This window comes from Quercus robur, chromosome 6 (genome assembly GCF_932294415.1).
Source record: "Quercus robur chromosome 6, dhQueRobu3.1, whole genome shotgun sequence".
In the NCBI taxonomy this organism is placed as follows: Eukaryota; Viridiplantae; Streptophyta; class Magnoliopsida; order Fagales; family Fagaceae; genus Quercus; species Quercus robur.
Window position 1 is genome coordinate 22,895,196 of NC_065539.1, and position 18,257 is coordinate 22,913,452.

Sequence of the window (18,257 nt, forward strand, 5' to 3'; positions counted from 1 at the left end):
GAAAAAAAAGTAATGCAAGATCTAAAATTATTGCATTAGAAAGAGATAGTTGCAGTATGCAAATTTTCTTCCTTGCTTTAAACTTTGTTTGATTTGCAAGAAAGTGATTGACATGACTGCAAAAGATGACACCTAAGTGCTGTTTATACTTCAACCTGACCATGTTTGTATTTGGTTTAGTTACAATGATTTGGAAACTTGTTATTTTGATACTTTTTCAAGTGGCATGTCTGTGCATCTTGTTTCAAAATGAAAATGGAGTTAAAGATGTACTTTGTATTATGGAACTCTAGGTCTAGATAGAGAATGAGTGATATGTTTTTAGTAATAATATTTCTCAAGTATGACTTTGAAGTGAGTTTACTAATAGTGGATTGCATACATGCATTACTTCAAGTAACTTTGTCTCATTTTTAGTTAGCTATGTGGATTAGCGTTAATGTCTATCAAGCAGTGAGTTGTGAATTTTGAAGCAGAACTTTAAGGCTTATAAATATGATGACAATCTAGCTATAGTATCAAATAAGCATTAATTTTAGTATTCGGTCTTTGAAAGTTTCAAACAAGTTCACTTGTAAAGTAATATTCTCTTTACATTATAAAAGTGCCCTATATATTCAAGAGGAAATGTCCTGTAGTTATGCTTGCCCTTTAACTCTATTATTTTATACTATGCATCAAGGTTAAAGGACATGGCTGGCAACATTTAGGAGCCTTATATATTATCACACTTGCAGTCTAGTATGTGCCTTTTTGGCCTTCGTTGTACTCTTGAGAGGGAAAGAAAGGCATTTGCATCAGATTATTGACAGGGGAGACAGCTTACTCTTGGAACAAATTTTATTAATAGGCAAAAACTGATTATTAATACCAAAAATAAAATAATAAAACCTTCCTTTCTGTAAATTTTTTCCCTTGACCCGCGATTTCCCTCTTATTGTGCAATTTTTGTTGTTTTCTTTCATTTACTAATTCATATTTGGTGGCATATTTTGCAGGCTTCAGTAGCTCCTACTATAGATCTACTTTGAAAACCAGCATATTTGGTTGTTTTCCTTGTTTTTTGCACGGTAGTTGGACAACAAAGAGGAACAGTTATAACAGCTAGTGGACAAAACAGTGACAAGATTTTTTGGACATAGAAGACTTTGACATATTTTTGGAGAGCATATATGACAATTTGGACAGATTTTTCTGGACAGCTGATTTGAGCTTATAGAATCTTTTTAAACATATTTTGTAAGTGCAAACAAGCTACTTAAACATCTTAGGTCCTATCTGTGCATGTTTGAGTAAGCTTCGAGTTAGGTACCAAAATCCATTGCAAAGGGTGTATATTTTCATATGCAATGGAAAAGTTCATTTCTATATTTATGTATCTATGTATCTACATATTTGAACAAAGGCAACTTTAGACGAATGCAATATTATGACAATGGATGAAAATTTGAATTCAAGAAGTTTAATTTTAGCAAACTTTATTAGAAAATGCAGATGATTCTCTTCTCCATGTGATGAAAATGAGAGTCTACATGAAATCTTAAAGATAATAAGTAGACCTGAGTCTTACTTATGTTAATTTATATTTTATAAGCTTTTTTTAACAAATTGTAGCAATTTTAACATTTTTCATTAACATAGCTAGCCCTTATTTTCTTGAAGTTTGTTGATTATATTAGTAAAATTTCATCTTACTTTCATTGTCAGTGTACAATATGCAGACATGCGGAAGAGTCCTATGTGTATATGATGCTCTTCTATAATTTGATTCATAAACTAATCCAAAACAAACTTGAAAGATATTCTTCGGATATGTTTCATTTTCCTTAAAATGAAACAGAAAAAAAAAAAAAAAAATTGGAGTCCAAATTCTACAAGTTTTTTAACTAAATTGGAACACATTTTAATGTATTGTCCCACACACTTGTCGAGTATTTGTGACTATTAACAATTTACACTTCAATGAATCAACCAACACGACGACAATTGATGCCCAACCCTGTTTTCAACATGGTACTCGGGTGGAATCAATGAAGCAAATACTAATTATGAAACCCGATACTAACGTAGTCGAGTATTGATGACAAATTTTATTTGACCGGTCAAACTGAGATTCGACCCATCGAAAAATGCTTGAGTCCACCCGAACTTCACTGTAAAAAAAGATTGGTATTCGATTGATGTTGGATCGATCAGTTTTATTAAACTTGGCTTCTAAGATAGCGAGTATTATGTGTACTCAATTTCCTGAACATCCACAATAAAACTCGATACTGCTGTAGTTGAGTATTATAGATAATTAATGCCCAACCCTGTTTTCAATTTTAAATATACTAATTATAAAACTCGGTACTAGTGTGGTCGAGTATTTATGATGAATTTTATTTGACCGGTCGAACTGAGATTCGACCCATCCAAAAGATGCTTAAGTCCACCCGAACTTCACTGTAAAAAACGATTGGTATCCAATAGATATTAGATCGGTTAGAATTTATGAAACTCGGTTGCGGAGATAGTGAGTATTATTGAGAACGATTTCCTGACCATCGAGTACTGTGTCAGACTGCACAGCGACCAATAACTATAAAACTCGACACCACTGTAGTCGAGTATTAGAGGTAATTAATGTAAAACGTTGAACACAGCAAATATAGATTTGGTCTTCCCCTCAGAACTGAACCTGACCTCTGTCTGTGACTCTCAATTCTCAATCTCAAGAGTGTCTCTTAGTTTTCGTCGTCAACCTTTACTCTGTCTGTGACTCTTCTTCTTCTTCTTCTCAAAACTCCAACCGCCCCTCTTTCATCTACACTACACTACACTACAGTCATTGATCCTACACTATAAAATCAAAACCCTACCCTGAACATGTCTCTCAACCTTCTACTTGCTCTTCCCCTCAAATCCCTAGCCGACCTGTCTAATTTATCTTCTCCTCAAAACCGTGGCTGCCCTCTGTTCTTTTTCTTCACCTTAGAACCACCGAATCCACTAGCAAGGTATATATGTTGTATATATTTTTGTTTTGTTTACTTACTAATTATATTTTCAATAAGATTTTAGATTTTGTTTACTGTGTTAATCATTATCATGTCGATTGTTTAGTACTAATAGTAGGCTTGTTTGTTTATTTTTTATGTTGATTTTAAAATAATTGGGTCTTGCTCTATGATTTCTTTTCAAGTTTGTTTCTATCTGTCATCTTAGAACAAAATAATTGTAGATCCGTTCTGAACGTGGTTAATCGCTATGATGTTGATTTTTTTTTTTTTAGATAAAAGATGGAAGTATTATTAGATGGAATTTTTGTCACTGTTACTATTTAATTAAATTATCATAAACGAAACACTGTTACTATCTTACCTATTAATTAGAGTGCTCATTTTTGAGTGAGATTGGGCTTACACTTATAAGACTTTTAACTACTCATATCCTTCACTTTAATTATCTAGCCAGAAGAAAGGACTTATTAGTTGGTAAGATAGTTTACTTGAGGCAGAACTTTATTACCACAGTTTCAAAGTTAATTTTATAATTTCACATAATTTTATAATTTTGAAGAAAATAATAATTTTATAATTTATTTTAAATTATTTTGATAATCTATCATATGTTGCATTTAATATAATAAAAGTTAATCTTATATATTATGTTGTGTCATTGTCAAGTAATTAACATACGCGTTGTACGTTGCAAATTTATATGCTTTTGCCATGTGACTTATTAATTATTAAGATGATTAATTTGTTATATATGTGAAATTCTATTAAAGTTTTAATTTTCAAGTGGCACGCTACTGATCAAGATAATATAACTTTGATTATATTAGTAATATAATTTGTTCATTCACATATAAGTTCTGCCAAATTGTGTACTGTATGATCATAAAATCAGTTCATATATAAAAATAGAAATAGAATTCATCAATATCATCATAATTGAATAAATAAAGTATTAACAAACTAAGTACAAATAGATGATTAAAATAAATATTGGAACTTCATATAATTAGTTCTTTAGTAGCATTACGTTAATTAACATAGTAATATAAATAAAGCTAGTTAGAACTTTGGTAATGGAGTCTGATTTGTAGTAGAATTAAAAATTTTCATGTACTTAGTGAGGTGAGGTGAGAGATTCTTTTGGGATAAGAAGTCTTTTTAGCTGTATAAAAATACTTCTAGGGTAAAGATTGTCCACATGGTTATTTGATTGATTAACTTCTAGGGTAAATACTGTTTTGTGTTTATCACTATACTGGTGATTTTTGGTACTAATACGAGATCTTGATATAAAAAAATAATATTATATCTGTTTATTTGTTGCTGATTTTAAAATAATATGTCTTGCTCTATGATTTCTTCTCAAGTTTTTTCTGTTTCTGACATCTTAAAATAAAATAATTGAAGATCCATACAAACTATGTAATGTTGACTTTTTAGTACTAATAGTAGATTTGTTTGTTTGTAGACATTGATTTTAATTTCATTTGTCATTCTTTAATTTTTCTTAGAATAACTAAATTTCTTATCAATAATTTTTCTTTAAATTGGTCTAGATGGATCGTGATGGGATGATTCCCAAAGGAAAAGACATTGACTTAGATGCCCACCTTGATGAAGTGGCTGAACTTCCTCCGCTAGCTCAACGTCTACAAAAGGAGGACTTCAATTGTTTGGCATCACTTTTAGATGCTTCCGACAAAAGATGAAGAACAGCCTACATGCACATGCAAGAAGTGTGGAAAGGAATATATTGCTGCCGGTGCATATGTTGGGTTTAATTTGAAGCCCCATTTGGGGGTATGTCCAAGGAAATTTCAAGTGCCATTGAGCATTCCTAGTTCTACAGTGGCAGATACAGGTAATGTTTTTTATTTTATTTTATTTATATGTTGGCTGAATGAGTTCTAATATGATGATTTTTTAAAAAGAAAATAATATATATGTCAAAATGTCAATATTTATTTTAAATATTAATCATGAGAAGGTGTAGAGAAAACTTTAAATGGTAGAAAAGTCGCTCTATCAGAGGATTTGAGTTATCAAAATAGAACATATAGAATATGCACAATATTTTTTAGAATTTAAATGGAATAAATTGAGTTGAATGATGCATGATGGTATGGTTGACGACTGTAATACAAATTACATTCATGCATATTCAAAATATAATAGTTTATAGATTGTGTTGGCAGACTTGGTAGACAGTAGACAATACAGTTTTATTACCAGTAATTTTTGTTCTTACTACTATGCAAATAACTTATTTATTTAATTGATTCATTGCTTCAATTGCTTGATTACCCAGAATTTTTAAATTTCTTATTTATAATGAATAGATAAGTTTTTAATGTTTCATTAAATTTATTTGATGTAGAAGGTGCACAACCACAATTGGAAGAGCTCACTGAAGATAAAACGAGCATGAAGAACAATAACGATGAGCACAAGGAAGACACCTCTTCAATGGAAACCCTTGATCCAGGCGACGTTAATCAGTGATGTCTTTTACTTTTTCTACTGTTGCACTTGGATGGTTGGACTTGGATTTTGCCATCAAGGATATTTTGATATAGCATGTAATCATTTTGGGTTTTTATTATCTTAATCTGTTATGTCTTTTTAGTTTTTTATATGGAACTTGGATAGAGTGTTACATAATCTTGGTTATTTGTTATGGAACTTTGACATAATAATTTGTTTGACAGTATGGAGGGTGGAATATTTTGGACTAGTAGTTTTATGGGTTTCAGTTAGCTCAACTAGTAAAGTCTCTTATGGTTGTATAAGAGATCTAGGGTTCAATCCCCATCTATATCAAAACTGATTGGTGTCTTGGTCTGATAATAAAGAGCTATTATCAGAAGCAGACACCATAGGTTGAAGCTCTCTCTCTAAAAAAAAAGTAGTTTTATTTTTAATTCTGGAATGATTTGTTTTTGTTATTATTTTAATTTTGATTACTTGATTTATGGTTGAATTATCTATACTACTATTTAAGCAGCTGCACCTGTTTGGACCGGATTTTTTTCTTCTTCAAAAAATACCTCTGCAACCTAAGTTTAAGTTGATATAAAGCTTGAGGATAATATAGTGAAAATACATCTTTTACTTTCCCCTATAACTTTGCCTACAAAATAGGCAATATTTAACTCCCACGTTTAACACCAACCATTAATCCACGTTTTCACTTTTCATTCTTTATTTATTTTTTTTTCCTTCTTGTATCAAAACTGAACTTTTTTTTTCTTTGCAAAAAAAAAAAAATTTAATATTAACTTTTTTTTTCAATAATTGGTTTCCCTCAATCTCATCTCATGTTTGGTTTTTTTTTTTTTTTTTAGAAAAAAATACTAAAAGGTAGAAATCAATCATATCCAAAAGAAATCCAAAAAATTACATATACCACATTGAAATTTCAAACCCATGTTCAACTTCTATAAAAAAAAAAAAAAAAAAAAAAAAAAAAAAAAAAAAAAAAAAAAACCCACATTCAACTTTTCCCTAAAAAATTCTAAAAAAAAAAAAAAAAAAAAAAAAAAAATTTCCCTAAAAAAAAAAAAAAACCCACTTTCAAATTTATCCCATAAAAACCCTACTTTCAAATATTTAACAAAACTTTTAGATAACTACAGCTAAAAAAACTGAAGTTAAAAACAAATTCATAAAATTTTAAATACCACATTTAGATCTTTAACAAGAATTTCGGATCTACTTACTAAAAAAACTAAAAGAAGTTAAAAATCTATCCCAACACAAACCGTTATCAAAATATATAGCTCTCCACCCTTTCAAGTTTCAAACATTTAATTGAATAGAGAGGTTGACAGTGGTTTGTGGGCTATGGAGGATTCTTGGTTAGTGTTCATAGTGGCTAATTTGATATGGTCATCAACTCGTAATGGAGGCTGCTTTAGGATTTCATCATTGCACAAATATGGGAGTAGAATTTGAGTTCCAACCAAGGGGTTTAATTGGTGGGGTCAGTGTTTAGAGGTACGGGTTTTTACAGATTTTGTGAGTGTGTGTGTGTTTTCAAATTAACCTTCATTTTTTTGGTATTGGCTTTGAATTCAAGTATATACATTTTATTTTATATTATGTCGTATGTCTGTCATGGTTTTACAGATTTTGTTAGTCACATTTGAAACTTATATTTCTTTCAATGTCATGACCACAATATATAAGGATCTCATAAAGTAAACAATGTCTGAATAATAAAAATGTTTTCTAAAAAATTTCATCCATAAACCACACACACACACATATATATATATATATATATATGATACTGTATGACAATGAGCATTCATGGTTCTACATCTTTTATTAAGCCTTCCAAATGTTTTACAACAACATTTGCAACATTTGCAGTTTACCACATTGAAAGACTTTTCTATTTTTTCTTTTTCTTTATTTATTTTTTGCTAATAAATTTTGTAAGGTTATATGTAATGAATAAATAAGAAAATAGAAAATTTTTTACAATCATTGATTCAACTAAAACCTCTCTCCTACAATATGTGTGGGTTTCCTACACTGTCGTTACATATCTCCCACAAACCCACCCAAAATGTTTTTCCTTTTGATATGTTCGTAGTCATTTTGTCTGAAATTTTTTATTTTTAAAGCTTCATAAGATTTATTTGTTACTAAACTTTTGATCCGCCTTATATTTTTCTTTTTCACGATCTCCCTACTAAAATGTTTGGATAATCAAATTACGTTGGTTACTAAAATATACTCAGAATTATCTATATTGCAATATCAAATGACAAAAAATAAAAAATAAAAAAGGGAATAATATAAAAACATAACAAATCAACAATATAATGCAACATAAAAAATGAAAAGAATTCTAAAATGAAATAAAGAAAATAATCAAGTACAATTACCAAAACAACCTAGTCAATGTTAACAACAATATAAGCAATTACAGGCCAAGACAGATTCCAAATTAAAGTCCAAAAGGGAAATGAAAAAGCTATTCCACAACATTTTAGCCCATCTGTAGTGCAAACTTGAGGCATAGGGGGAATAAAAACATGTCATTCATATTACTAGATTCATAAATGCCACAAGCAAGAGCCATAGTTTCGCCTTCATTTTGTACTTCCTTGTCGTGTTGAATCATGAACTTCATCATCCCCCATAACATGGGCTACCACTTCACTGAGCATGTTAGTACTCAAGGCTGCAATCCTCCTTGCGTGGTCACGCTCCTCAATGGCAACGTCTAATTGATACCTTAACAATCTGTTCCTAACGTCTCCATCACAATAGTTGGTTCCTTCGCTTTGAGACGGCCCCCCTGGGCTTGATGTCGACATGGTAGGAGATGTCCACGATGAGGAAGCACCATATTGCACGTTCCTACCATTACATTGCATGAACTCCATGTATGCAAGTTCTGCTTCCCGTTGATCTTTGTATGACTTGTGTTCGGCGTTCGCGAATTTATGAACTTGTCTACTTGCTTCTGCCCAATTGTCGTATATGCTAGGAGCACGACCAATGAAAACAACATAGTATCTACCACCCTAAAAGAGGAACATACAACAGCATTGTATGTTAAGACCGCATGAGCTTCAATGGGGGTTAGAACTTACCAAGTTTCGAATCTGACGTATTAGATAAACATTTACCAGATCGCTTTACCAACAGGTGCTAGAGGACTACAGCAATGTTGACGTTGCTTGTTCCAAGATCTGAGAAACAATTGCATAATCTATAACTGTGCAGCAGTAAATTATTTAACGACAGCTATAAAACAAGTGGGCATGTTACCTTTAGCAGTAAAGGAGGCTTCTCTTCTCCATGGTTGAATGTTTTCTTCTTTTGCCCATACTCCCCAACCAGAATGAAAGGAAGCTGACTTTAAAAATGAAGGATTTAATACTTGATTTCCCTAAAATCGAGTATAATACTGACACAACTCGCTTGTTTCAATGTCGAGTATACATAATTGCTGCCCGACGAAGTAGGTGAAGTAAATAATACTTGATTTCCCCAGGGTCGAGTTACATTAAATCCATTTCAGTGTAACTGTGTTCGTACCACGTTTTAATGTTACTCGGTGTTTCAATAACCGAGTAATATATAACTCAATTTGTGTAATCTCGAGTACTGTGGAAGTATGTCATCCCCCGCCCCCACAACCTTCTGGGACCACTGACCATTTCAGTATAACATTGTGGATTTCTCCTGAACGTGGACCGGTCTTCGAGTTCTACCATTGTGTCATGCGTTCTACTGCCAATTTCAACTTGAATTGACCAACTTCACCATGCACTAATTGTCCCAAGTCCACGTCTTCTCCATTCTGTCACCACACTATTGATAGGTAATAACTGATAACAATTTAGAACAATACAAATTTTTTGAATGTTGTGGGTCTTCAATGGGGGTATGTGAACATAATAATGTGGTAAAATTTATGAGAACTCAAATTCTTTGAATGGAAATTTAAATTCTGAAATTTTAAATATAGTGTTTTTGTTATTCACTACATTATATATATATATATATATATGTATGTATGTATGTATATATACACATATATATACATAAGCAAGGCACAGAATGCAATTTGGATAGTAGGAATGTTGTGGGTCTTCAATGGGGGTATGTGAACATAATAATGTGGTAAAATTTATGAGAACTCAAATTCTTTGAGTGGAAATTTAAATTCTAAAATTTTAAATATAGTGTTTTTTTTCTTCACTACATTATATATATATATATATATATATACATATATATACATAAGCAAGGCACATAATGTAATTTGGATAGTAGGAATGTTGTGGGTCTTCAATGGGGGTATCTGAACATAATAATGTGGTAAAATTTATGAGAACTCAAATTCTTTGAATATTGTGGGTCTTCAATGGGGGGTATCTAAAACATTATAATGGGGTACATGTTGCATGCTAGGAAATATCTCACTTAATTGTAATGCTTCTGAATTCTCATCTGTTTAACAATATAGTGTATTTGTTCTACACATTGTGCGAACAATTTTGTTTTCGAAATGAAGTCCGATGGACTAGATGATACAATTATTGAATAGTATTTTTTAGCATCTTTAGCACAATTTGCTTAGGTTTGTTTAGCTGCATGAACACCCAAACATAGGGCATGTATAGTTAGCCTATGGTTTCACAATATTACACAGCATGATACAATTATTACTATTTGTGGTTCAGGTTCGTTATAAGTCCACATTACTTCTACGTTTACTACGACGGGGAGGCATATATTAATGATTTGCATGGGCTATCATACCGAAGTCCGAACCAAAAGCAAACACTTATTGCAGTGAAACATGGGATACACATGAGAAAACTTAAACGGAAGATAATGTCAACGCTAGAGTCAGACAAGGATTCCCATGACATCTCCATTGTATTTCGGGCTTCGCAACAACTGGTGGGTACCCAAGTTTTCTACAATTCAATTCCGTTAAAATGCGACGATGATGTGGACATAATGTGGGGAGTGATAAAGCGAGCAAGGCAATTCATAGGTTCTGACTTGTATGTAATTGTTGACACTGTTGGGTTTAACGTTGATGGGGGTTCGCAGTATGCCAGTAGAGCTAGAAAGCAAGAAGCAGTTCTTGTAACCATTGTGTACCCTTCAGTTATAGCCGAGATGTCTTTGTCCTACACCGTTCAACCATGCAATGTGGTTTCTATGGACAATATTGAAGACGCCGAAGTGTTAGGGTCTATCCAAACTCGTGAGGGTCGAGGGTATACTCATGAAAATGAAGATATCCAAACCTACTTGGACGAGGCAATTGAAATGGATGATACTCTAGATGTGTACGAGGAGTTCATTGATAATGATGGACTGGTAGACAATCACGAATTTTTAGATGAACTAGAAGTTGAAAACATGTGGATGCTTGCCCCAAGCCAAACCCTAACCTCGAATGGTTCACTTCAAACACATGGGATGACATTCATGACCCATCACCTTCCCTACAAACAGGTCTAATGAGTTGGCAACCGAGGGATGAACCAAGCAAGGGGATGGTATTCAAGAATAAAGCTGCAGTTCAGCACGCGTTAAGCATGTTCTCTGTGGGGCTCAATAAGAAATTTAAGTACATGAAGTCAGACCCCTCGAGACTGGTTGTAACGTGTGTAAACGATGCATGTCCGTGGTCAGTTCGAGCTATTTCCAGCGAAAGGCACAAGATGTGGATGATCACAACATGTAAGGGTCCCCACACTTGCTCGTCACTCCAGGTGGATCATGATGGAAGGATGATGGATTCGAAGTTCATTGCCATCACACTTGAGTCATACATACGGGAAGACATTTCAAGAACAATAGCAACCCTACGTAGTCTTCTGCATGCGAAGCACGACCATTGGGCATCTCACTATAAGGTTTGGCATGCAAAACATAAGGCGGTTGCGACCATCTATGGGGATTTCGATGAGTCATACGTAGAATTGCCTCAATTCCTGGCGGCGTTAAAAGATGCAGATTCAACCACAGTGACACAGTTGAAGTGCGACCACCATGGTGTGTCGGGAACTTGCACATTTAACTGTGCCTTTTGGGCTTTTGGTCCGTGTATTGAAGGGTTCAAGAATTGCAGGCTGGTAATAAGCATCGATGCAATGCACCTCTATGGCAAATACAAGGGGAAGTTGTTGATAGCAATGGCAATGGATGCTAACAACGAGGTTTATCCGCTCGCATTTGCCGTTGTTGAGAGTGAGAGCAAGGAGACATAGGGATGGTTCTTGGCATGCCTGAAACGATTTGTTACGGATTGAACCAATCTTTGCATAATCTCTGATCGACATTCGGGGATAAAAGCCTGCTTTGATGACATAAGTATGACTTGGTTGTAGCCTCCCTAGGCCCATCACCGGTACTGCCTCCGCCATGTAGCCAGCAATGTTAACACAAAATGGAAAATTCTAGAGTTGAAGAACTTGGTATGGAGGGCAGCAAGTGCAAATCAAGTCAGAAATTTTCAAGCCACACTGGAATTAATTCGCATTGTCAAACCGGCTGCACACAGGTACCTCAAAGCTAAAAACAAAGAAAAATGGACACTTGCACACGACGGAGGACATCGATACGGAGCAATGACAACCAACCTATCGGAGTGCTTTAATGGAGTACTAAAAGGTGCACGCAGCTTGCCAATAACGGCAATGGTGAGGTTCACCTTTTTCAAAGTGAACTCGTACTTTGACGCTTGTCGTAATCTCACTCTAGATCAGTTGGAAGTGGGTCAACAATGGTGCAAGTATGCTATGGACAAGTTCGAAAAAATCAAGCGAAGGCAAAGGACCATATGGTGACACGGATGTGCGCACAAGCGCGGTTATATCAGGTTGACACACTTGGTAATCCTCTAAGTAATGGGGGCGAACAACACACGCATAGGGTTGATCTTCGGGGTATGACATGCACATGCAGGAAATGGGAAGCGTACAAGATCCCGTGTTCACATGTAATAGCAATTTGTGCTAAGTATAAGCACGATGTGCAACAGTTTATTGATCCTTGCTATAGCGTGAGTCATAGGTACCATAGCTATGAACCAATATTCCAACCGTTGAAAGACAGATTAGCATGGTTGGATCCGGAAGAAAATAGACTAGTGAGGCCCAACCCACGATTGATCCAGAACAAAGGTTGGCCAACATCCACACGAATCCGCATTGAGATGGACAAGAATAATGATAGGGAGTTGTCGAGCTCCCTATGGATTGAGAATGGACCCAAGTCAAGATCTGGGTTGTGTCGCCAAGAGGGGCACAACCGTAGAACATGTCCTACATGAAATGCGGAGTCAACGAGTGGTCGAGATGCATCATAGGTAAAGCTTCCATTTCTCCTACAACTTTTGTCATATAAATCGTTACGTGACTGTTAACAACTCAATATTGCTTCAATTGTTCTCTATTGCCATAGTAAGTATTTGGACTAGTCATGAAAGCAACGTTGGTGTTCATACTTTTAATATAAATGAGTCCCTTGTTGGTATTTAAATATGATGCTCACTCTTCTATCGTGAAATGAGGTTGTTCAATTGTTTTGTCACATTATTCGTCATAAGTCATGAATCTGAGTGTTGTTGTGGCTATTTTGCTTGTTAATAACTTATATAGGTCCAGTGAACATAACATATTTGAACTGTTTACAGTAGGTACGGCAGCCAAGGTGGATGGGTGATAACGGACGTACGTTGCGCAGCCAAGGTGATCCCTACTGCCTGAGGAAGCACCCGAACGACAGTAGTTGAACGGGCACATGACGAGAAGACGGTCTGGGATTGGTCATTTTTTGCTTGGAAGTTGATACTAAGTTTTGTACTTATGTGGTCATGCACTTTGTTAGTGGCATTAATGTTATGTACTAGATGGGGTTTCACTAAGCCGGTCAAGCAAACAATTAATTTACACTTCAATAAATTGTATTTATTACAAGCATTGCGTTATGTTTAGTATGATTTTATAAAACTATAAAACTTGGTGGCATTCATATTTATAGCAGGGTCAATCTCAAAAGCAACAGGTGTATGGGGTATGACATGCACAAGTGCTTCATGAACATTGTAATAAAGATAACTTACCTGGTGTATTGATAAAACTGAGTTGTAGCTGACAACAAAAGAAACATGCATAGAACATGTTTGGTGTGGAAGTGTATTGCACATAACTCGATTTCACCGAAATCGAGTTACATTTAACATGACTTGCTACCAGTAATTTCGAGTAATATGCAGACATTTGTCAAATACCACAACAACACAGTACTTGCTCTCCGAGAAAGCGAGTTACTATATAAAAATCGACATCAACGAAGTCAAGTATTAACAAAAGATGCATTAGTCCAGAGGAACTTGTCTGTAAAAACCGATTGGTAATCGATTGGTGTTGGATTGGTCTCATTTATGAAACTCAATTTTTTAGTTAGCGAGTATTATAATACTCGATTATATTAAAATCGAGTAACGTGGATTCTTTTTATTGCAATAGGTTAGTGCTTTCTGTAAAGTTTTTGGATTGCTGCACTCGACTCCCCACAGAAGCAGCAGTCGATTGCACTTGATTCCTCAGCCTCGAAAGCGACTTCCCAGAGTCCAGACATCGATCCTCAACTGTAGTAAGACTATTTTACCCTTGCTTCCCATTCAAATTAACTGAAAATTCTGCATTAATCTCCCTTTAAAAGCTGAAATCTCGAACTATGCAAGTGTGGGGATTTTCATGATTTTGGGTGTTGTGGTCTGAAATGGTTCATGGGTTTTTACGTATGCATGTTGCTCATATGATTTGTACCCTTTAATTACATAAACATAACTGATTTGTAAAAGCCCATTGAATTTAGGGTTCATGTGTTCATATGGAATTTGGGGATTTTCATGGGTGTGGGTGTTGACGTGAAATATGTAATGGGTTTTTTTGTATGGATGTTTTACACACGTTTTCTATGGATATATTGCAAAGAACGCATGATTTGTGAAAAAAAAACTCACATTAGGGTTCATGTCTTCATATTGGGAATTTTGAGATTTTGATGAATAGGAGTAGTTTTGATCTAAACTGGTTCATGGGTTGTTGTGTATGCATGTTGGCGACACGTTCTCTATCGTTTATATTCAAATTATACTAGCCTCTGGTTATGCATGTTGGTTCATTCGCCAATCTTGTTCTTCATGGAATTTGGGGTTTTGTTGAATTGGGTATAATTGCCTGAAATTGACCACTGTGGTAAGTTGGATGGATTGGTAGTCACTAGTTTTACACCCGCTGCACAATGTGCACTGTGGGTTCGCATGTTTTTCAAATAACTTGACTGTATGGCTAAATGATGAGTATATACAGAAAATTGATCATTTCAATGCATTAATTGATGCCCCAATTGTATCCATGCATCATGTAGTCTTTTTGTCATGCATATGTACATTGTGTTTATGTGTCTCCAATGCAGTTCTGAATATTGGTTTTCTGTTGTGCTTTCGTTCTGTCTTTGTAGATCCTAGTTATGGCTCCTAAGAAGTCTAAAACCATTAAAACCAAAGCCAAAAGAGTGTCTACCTCCTCATCTAAGCTTGCAATTGTGTTTGATCAAATAATGTTTCAAACGGTTACAAACGAGCAAAGGTTTCAAAACGTAATTCAACATAGGAATATTTGGCCACAACGACAAATCAATCTAGATGAATTACCTCTTTCTATCCATTGGCATCTACAGTCTAGGAACTGGTTGTCTCTATGTAAAGATTTGCAACCCCTTCCAGCTGCCCTGATTAGAGAGTTCTATTCCAATTTCCATATTCGGTCTGATGATATCTTGGGTACTTGGATTCGAGTTCAAAGTTTTGTCATAACTAAGAATGATGTATCCAATGCTCTTAATGTACCTCGTGTCATTAGACCTACTTATCCATACTCGAAGCGTCCTCCTATATCTAATGTTATGACTCTTCTTTGCGGGAGATCAGTGACATGGGGATCTGATCGAAGAATTAACTCGAGTGAGTTAACCAAGCTTAATTATATCTTCTTTAGGATAGCTTGTCACAACATCTTCCCCATCTCCCATGTCCACACTATTCCTATAGAGAGGTGTTTCTTTTTGTACGCCCTCGTCACTGATGCCTCCATTTGTTTTCCTTCCTTATTCTATCAAACGCTTGTTGAGGTGCATAGGAGCAAGTGTAAGAAGCATGGTCTATTCTTCCTAGTTTTCATCTATAGGGTTCTAGACTGTGTAGGGTTAGAAAACTTTCCTTCCCTAGAGTTGATCCACATCATTACCCCTATAGGAGCCACCTTTCTCAAACAGCGGAGTACATAAAAGAAGAATGTTGGACCGGGTGTTGGTTCATCAAAAAGACCACGAGTACAGTCCACTGCTGGAGTTGTTCATGCTGAGGAGAAACCTGTTGATCCTACAACTGCTGTTGCTGACGATGGTGACAATGGGGTACATGCTGATAGCGCAATTGCAGAGCCCATCGTTCCTCCTCCTCTGTCTCTTCGTGCTATGATGGAGACATTTATGACGACTCAAGCAGCTCATGGACAGCTTTTAGATGGGCTTATTGCTGAGGTTGCTACGTTGAGAGCGGATTTTGTTAAGTATAGGAGTGCTTTTCCACCTCCTCCACCCTCTGACTCTTGATGATTGCCTTTGGCAATACATAACAGACAGGGGAAGTAGGGATTGTAGCGTAGGGGGGAGAGTAGTTTTTGTAGCTGGGGTAGATTATATGAAAGTTTTTTAATGTGATTCTCAAGTATTTGTATATTATTAGATGTACTATTCAAGGTCCACAAACATGGTTTTAATTTTATGATAATATATCCCCAGTAGACAATGTGTGATGACTTTTATATTGAATGATCATTTTCTTTCTTTTTTTTCCTTCCACTAGAATGTGGATAAGGTAACCTCACTGATAACATATGCATATTTGCTCTCAAAACTACAGTCATTGAAATGATAACAGAAAGGAACCTACCTCATCAGATGCATTATCGATTAGTTCTGCAATGGCTATAACAAAAAAATAAAAAGAGATCATAAAAGTAGATTAAACAGATACTAGCCTCTGAGCACGCGCGTACGCAGAGGCTGTTCTATTTTGTGGGTAAGGATTAATTTAAATCATTGATTATAATTTGGCATTACTACATTTTCCAACAAAATTTTTTTAAAATAGTATGGTGTTGTCATGGACAATTATTTCACCGCACATAATACTCATCACACCCCTAGGTTATTTTTTTTGTGATTGGAAAATGTAGTAATCCCAAATTACAATAAATACTCTAAATTATCCCTTACCCAAAATAAGTGCTCAAAGGCTAGTTTATAGTTAAAATTATATTAAATTTGCCGTACTCATACACGTTTATACTTTTGGATGAATGTTATATAGATTTATTTTAATAAGTAATACCTATGTTTCCTGTTTCCTGTCACTGATTATCCATTTGTTTTGTGTTTCCACTTCTCCATCCATATCCTTATATTTAGGCACTAAATATCTGATTGTCCAAGAAAATAAAAGGCTAAATTGTAGGGAAATTTAAAAGATTAAGGTGGGGAATTGGTGTGACCCTTCCTTATTTAAAAGTTTATCAAAATAAGAAAATCTACACGTTTAAAAAAATCCCACTTACTACACATCCATAACAAAAGTGTAAAAGAGTTGAAATTTCAAATATAATTATTTCATGGTGAAGGAATCAATAATGGTTAGCCAGTTACTACACATCCATAACAAAAGTTAAAAAGAGATTAAATTTCAAAGATATCAATTACCCTTATAACTGAGAAAATGTACGTAACATCCCCATAGAGCAGTAAAGTAATACTCGATAAAAGAGAAAATGTAAATTGAATTTCACATAGAATTATACAAATGATAAATATAATTTATGTTACAAAAGAAGTCTGTTTACATGGAAATACTTGTTTACAAAAGAAGTCTGTTTAAAAAAAGACCGTAAATTACATGGAAATATTTGTTTACATAATACCCTCTAAATAAGAGTAGTGCAAATTACATTAGGAAAAAAATAGCGTAAATTACCACTTCAAGCAACCTAATTCCCTTAAAATCCAACACCAAATTGGCCAATCATGCATACATTCGCTCCAGCTTGCAATGCGTCCATAAATTTTGTTTAGATCCGGTCATAGAGTATTTTCTTGTAGTTTTTTGTTTTGTTTTTTAAATTAAATCAAGTTTTGAAATAAATTATCTATAATGAAAAACTTTCTAGAAACTCTTTTATGGTAAAGGTTTTAGAAAATATACTAATATTAACTCTTCTTGAGCAATTTGATATAAAAATAGACAGAGTTAAACAGAAAAAGTTTTGGTCCATGGAAAGATGAAAATCAAAATCTTTTTCTTTCATGGGACAAATAATTGTTTTTGCAAATAATCGGAGAATAAGATTCTTAGATTCTTAAAAAAAAATAAGATTCTATTGTAAGGTACCGAAATAATTGAAGCTCTACTTAGATTCTTACTTACTTTAAGTATGTGATTGAAACAAATAAGAAACGGAAAGATAGACAAAAACAGAGTCAAAGAGGTATTGCCATCACACTATTTGGAATAAAATTAGATGCCACCTCTTCTACCATCACATCCACAGGAACATTTAATAAGCTGTCATCTATAACTTCTTTGTCACATCTTTGGAGGATTTCATCATTCAATTGAGACAACACCAGCGTATTTTCCACATT

The 18,257-nt window shown here is 34.4% G+C and overlaps 1 protein-coding gene and 1 long non-coding RNA gene across 3 annotated transcripts in view; one reads left to right on the forward strand and one right to left on the reverse strand.

Moving 5' to 3' along the window:
• Nucleotides 1-18,257, reverse strand: part of LOC126733299 (monooxygenase 2-like) — a 65,466-nt gene that overhangs the window by 14,520 nt on the left and 32,689 nt on the right. The window lies entirely within an intron of this gene.
• LOC126733300 (uncharacterized) lies at nt 2,670-5,688 on the forward strand. Its single transcript, XR_007659674.1, has 3 exons — nt 2,670-2,999; nt 4,559-4,863; nt 5,380-5,688. It is a non-coding gene; the product is annotated as an uncharacterized LOC126733300 (long non-coding RNA).